Source organism: Macrobrachium rosenbergii, chromosome 55, assembly GCF_040412425.1.
Source record: "Macrobrachium rosenbergii isolate ZJJX-2024 chromosome 55, ASM4041242v1, whole genome shotgun sequence".
Classification (NCBI taxonomy): Eukaryota; Metazoa; Arthropoda; class Malacostraca; order Decapoda; family Palaemonidae; genus Macrobrachium; species Macrobrachium rosenbergii.
The window spans coordinates 47,224,145-47,230,299 of NC_089795.1; positions in this window are offsets into that span (position 1 = coordinate 47,224,145).

The window sequence follows — 6,155 nt, forward strand, 5'->3', positions numbered from 1 at the left end:
CTCTGGCCTCCACATTCTTCCGTGCCTCTATTCCAATCCACATCCTTCATTCTCCACTACTCCCCTCCACATCCTTTCTGTTCCTCTTTTCTAGTTCCACATCCACGTCATTCATTCCCACTTCGAGTTCCACATCCTTGTTTATATCCTTCTCGTCCCTTCCTTCTCCCCTCCGCATCGTTGTTTATATCCTCCTTCCTCCCTACTCCCCTCCACATCCTTCTCATTCCCCACTTCTCCCCTCCACATCCTTATTTAAATCCTTCTCGTGTCTCTTTTTTCCGTTCTACATCCTTTTCATTCTTCCCTCCACATCCTTATTTATATCCTTCTAGTTCCTCCCTTCTCCCCTCCACATCCTCGTTTATAGCCTTCTAATTTCTCCCTGCTTCCCTCCACATCCTTCTCGTTCCTCCTTTCTACCCTGCACCATCCTGTCATCCTTGCAGGTCAATGCCATATCCTCCATCCAAATAGCTCCCTCCAGAGGCAGTGTGTTTACTCGCTTGGTCCAGCGAAGAGTCATCCCAACTATGGAATTGGTTCGCTCCTAAAAGTACCTTGACACCTGCCTTTCCTTCTCCTCTCTTTTCTCTCTCTGAGAAAACAAGTTTTCTTTCTGGGGAAAACGCTTTCCCGAGAAAGTACATTTTCGTGACTAGGTTCTGGTTGGGGAAACGTTTTTTGCTTAGATTGACAATATCTGTTACGAGGAAAGTTTGAACTAAGGACAGTACGTTTTCTTGTAGAAATATGACATTTTGGGATTCTGACAATGATTTCGCATGCGGAGAATTTTAATTTTCTGGATATAGAGGTAATATTACAATGTGTGTCATTACATGAAAATTAGGACAATAAAACAATTAATGACTGAATGCATATATATTGCCATTCTATCAATTATTAAAAATAGTTTAATAAAACAACTGAGCTGGCCATCAGCCTGAATGGCCAAAAATTATAAAAAGTTTACACTAAATCGCTGTATTGACTACAGACACTTCATATATATATATATATAGATATATATATATATATAAACATTAAAAAAATACATTGCACTATATCACTATATATATATATAAAGATACTATATAAAATATATATATATAAATATAATAAAGAAATAAATAAAAACAGGCTTCCATCGACATCATTTCTGCGAAAAGTTTTATTTCAAAAATTCATCTGCATTCAACCAGTTGAATTTATGAAGACGCAAGTTAGCTTATGAGGATTATCAGGCGATTTGGCACTTTTTCATCTGATTCCTTTACTACTACTACTACTGTTATCACTGCTACTAGTATTGTTTCTTATTATTATCATTGAAAGAAACAGCTTAACATTATTGTCAACCGTAAGACGACGTATAAAATCAACACTGATTAATTTAGAATTGAACAAAAACGTGAAAGTCAAAACTGCATCTTGAAGCTATCGATAAGTGCTAAATGTATCTAAAACTATAATCCCAAAAGTTATTTCAAATTCCGCCCATTCAAGGAGATTAGTAAATAAAATATTCTCAGAGAAATTCTATTTTATGGTTTCAATCTTATAAAAAGCGTTAAGGTCTGTGAGTAGCAGTAATATAGGCATGATGTGGTGGTGATGAATTTTAGATTTTCTCAAATCTTTGTTTTTCAAATTTATTTTTTTCGCCATTTATTTTTCATTATACGATGGAAAAAACAATGACGCAATACGGAAGGGGTGGGGGAACGAAAACTAATATAATTCTCCTGGTATTTGAATAATGTAACTAAATTTTTTGCTATTTATTTATCGAATTGTTAATTTACTTTTCCTTTTTTAACAAGTGACTTTCTTTCATATCCCATTTCTTTTATAGTTTCTAATGAACACCGTAAGATGGAATTTTGAAATTATAAGGGTGATAGTTCCATATGAAGAGGGTCTCTTTTGAATAAAAATAAAACTTGGATTAAAAGAGAATAATTCAACTTAGAAAAAGTATACTTTTAAAGTTGAAAAGGTAAGATGGAATCTCTGAATGTGGCTGTAACAATGGTAAAACGAGGGTAGATAAATGGGAAAGAATGGTTATATTTAAATAAAGCTCTGAATAACTGATGACATCAGGACTCATTTGTGAAGAATCATAAGACTTCAAATAAGATATTATTTATGGTATTCACCTGAGACTGTCCATAAAGATTTTCAGCTAAAGATTTCAAGGAAGAAAGAAAGAAAGGGCACGTAAGAATCATTAAGAGACAAGAAAATAACCTTAATTACATTTAAACTAGATAATCAAATGCTTGAAAAGACTGTAAAACTTATAGCCATAAAAAATATGAGAGAGAGAGAGAGAGAGAGAGAGAAAGAGAGAGAGAGAGAAAGAGATTATTGTTTCCACATAATATTTTGACATCATGAAAAACACAGAGATATAGAAACATTGTTATTAAATACTATAATATTTTTGATACTAGACTTATGTTAAGAAAGAGAGAAAAGAGATTTTTATGTAACACATGCTGTAAATATTTGTTTGCAGAGGATTGATAAGAGAGAGAGAGAGAGAGAGAGAGAGAGAGAAGGATTATTATTAAGCTTCCGTAATATTTTGACTAACGACTTACAATACACACATCCATATTGTTATATGACTTACTGTCATACTTTTACTACAGAGGTTTAAAAAGAGAGAGAGAGAGAGAGAGAGAGAGAGAGAGAGAGAGAGAGAGAGAGAGAGAGAGAGAGAGAGGCGGTTGGTGAATATTTGCATCATGAGTACAAGCAGCTTCGAGACGTGAAAAAGGAAGAGGAAGAAGAAGAAGAAGAAGAATGAATGTTTAGGAACAGGAAGGAGGCCACCGTCCATGATAAACGCGATGTTGTCGTGACATTGTCCATTAATTAACAAACGCCTCGTTTGTCTCGCGGCAAAAGAGAGAAAAAAAAGAGTAAGAGAATTTTGTAAACAGGAAAAGGGGAGTTGGTACAAAAGAACATCTCGAAATTTTTTTAAAATTTTATATTCATTCCATTAGAATGGGAAAGGGAAATTGAAAGACAGGCTAAAAACATAATATCAGCATTTATTTAAAGAAACTTTCAAAGATCAATATTTCAAAGTCAGAATCATATAATGAAGTTTTTCTTTTGATTATTTGACACAGAGTTTGTTTTCATTTGACCTGCAATGGATGTTAAAACATACGGTTAAGCATTACGTTGGAATCAAAATTTTTTTTGAGCAAGAAATTTGTGGAGAGGAGTATATGAAAGGTTTGAAACCAGGGACCACGAGTGGAATGTATCATAAAAGGACGAGGATGAGAATGTAGCACCACATCTTTTGAGGGATATTTCTTAGGTTATGTGTCATGCTTTCAAGTGATAAGGTTGAATAATGTAAAATGAAGAAGTAAATGAAGGTTCAGGAGGAGCAACTTTAATATTCGGTTCAAAATTATAAAAAATGGATACTGAAAATAGTAAAACTAAAGAAAGTGTTGGGTTTCGACTTGAGATGTAATTAATTGCACTTGGAAATAACAGACGAAAGAGGAAGCTGTTATATATAATTTTTGTTTTGTAACAACATTTCTCCAATGGTAGGTCAACTTTTGATTTACAGAAAATCCATTGTAAATGACGGTTTATTCTCATAGCTTTGTCTTATGCTGCAAATTAATTCTGTGTCTCTTTAACTTTTTTACTTCAGAGCAATTATAACGTTTTCACTCTGTTTAGCATTATGTTGAGAATAATTGACTTTGGAATACCTGGTATCTTGCACTCAGGAATCTGCAGGATTTGTCTACCCTTTCCTTATTTTTATTGTTTTATGCAATTTCTGATGTCTCAGAATACTTTCATATAAATACTTTGCATATATATATATATAAGGGGTATATATATATGTATATATGTTTTGTGTGTGTGTGTGTGCAATGTATGTGTAAAAACAAAGCATACTTTATACAGTTTTACAGTTTATAAAATTTTTTTTATTAGAAAAAGATTTGAACTAAAAGAATAATATTTTCATAGAGTCTGGGTACATATCCTGAAAACCTTGATTGAATTCTTGTGCTACTATATTGCCATACAAAGACGCAAAGACTATTTGAGGAGAGAGAGAGAGAGAGAGACTTTGAGAGAGAGAGAGAGAGAGAGAAAGAGAGAGAAAAGCAATCCCAAATGAAATGAGATTTATGTTAACTGGTTTTGGGGAGAACCTGACCTTTCATATATCAGTAAACCCAAGGTTTTGTTCATTTAACCATCTCTCTCTCTCTCTCTCTCTCTCTCTCTTTGAAAGGAAACTTGTGTATTTAATTTTCCTCTTGAATTGAAGAGTTCCATCCTTGTATCCTTGTGGTTGTACACTACACACATTTCCCAAAACTTTTTGTTTACTAGATCTAAACAATATCATTAGGGTAATACATTTTCCCAATAGATATATATATAGAATGATATATATATATATATATATGACAGTATATACAGTAATGCCAAAATCACTTTTTACCAGATACATATGTAATTGTAATAGCCATATTTCTTTTAACTTACTCTTAGCTACACGTAGTGCCTTATTCATTGACGATTATTTTTGATACGGTTTGTCACTACAAAGCCTTGATCCAAGTTCAAAAGATATAAAGAAATTTGTGATGAGCGGAAGCTTAAACGAACCTCTCCGTTATCACCGCGCCCTCTCTCATATTTCTGGCACTTTAAACTCTAAAGGTAGAGCATATGACAAGTTACATGAAACATGTATGTGCGTATTATAAGTAGGTAGTCAAAATATTATGGAAACTTAATATATAATATATATATATATATATATGTATATTATATATGCATTACCTATGATATATATATATCTATAATGGCTCTATAAAAATAAAACATCAGGAAACGATAAAGGTATGCAATGAAAAGGTAAATTTGTACGTCCTTTGTAAAGAAATGTTCCAATGTATATACAGAAAGAGTTGGATTAACAGAATCAGATGAAATTTCCAGTTTTAACAAAGGACCTCAGAAAAGAGATAGAATGTCATTTTTTGGAAATGGGAAACCAGAACTGTTGATGCAGGTGGAAGAGATCTTGATTAATTTTTACTTAGCAGTCACTAATGGGAAATGATGCAGATTGATGTTTGGGATCTGTCAATGTTACTTGTTTTGTTCTAAGGAACGAAACTTGTTAAACGGATAGTCATAAAAATTTCTCACATTCTTACTTCTCTACTTTCCATTTGTTTATCTCCCAGTGCATACTGAGCTCTCTTCTCATAAACTTCTTCAAAGCGTTTGTATTTCACGATATCATACAAAAATATTTGTTTAGCCATCATGTGACATTTGTTTCCTAATATATTAATGGAAAGTTCAAACATAAACTTTCTATCTCTTCTGTCGTTCACGAAAACAGCAGCTTTGATCTGAAAGCTGATCTCTCTCTTCTCTCTCTCTAACAATGAAAGAGTTCAAAAAGAGTGTCCAAATTTGAAAAGGATTTGCCAATAACCTTTCCGAAAATATCTGAACAACGGTCCTCTTCATTTTCTTCAGTCTGGTCAAATTTTTGGACAGCCCAGGAAAACATTTCTGAACAATCTTTCGGAGATGTTGACTGTTATGAAGGGACTCACAGATATGGGGGAACAGCCATAACATAATGAGTAATGAGAAACGAATTTTCCTGATCTCACAAGAGATTGTCAATTTGTTGTTTAAGATAAATAAGAAAGTTTTATTCATAATCTGGAAAATCGAAAATATGATTACTTTCATTTGCGGTATTTACTTGCATCAGGGCTAATTTAAGGTTTTTTGCCTGTACTCAACATCTATTGCTCCAGAGATCATAATCGGATATCCATATTTAGCATTATTGTGAAATTTGTTACTCATTATTATTATTCAAAGATTAAAATAGTTTAAAACTAGGTTAATCTTAATAACACCCAAAATAAGATTCAGATATTAAAATTTCAGTAATAATTACAAGTCGTAATAAAGCATATTTGCTAAAGTTATCATTATTTTCCAATAGATAAAAGGCGTGTATTTACTCAGCATTCACAAAAAATAAAAACAAGTTTCAATTCAACATAAGATCCAGTTTTTGCCTCGCTCAAGCCATAACAAAGGAATCT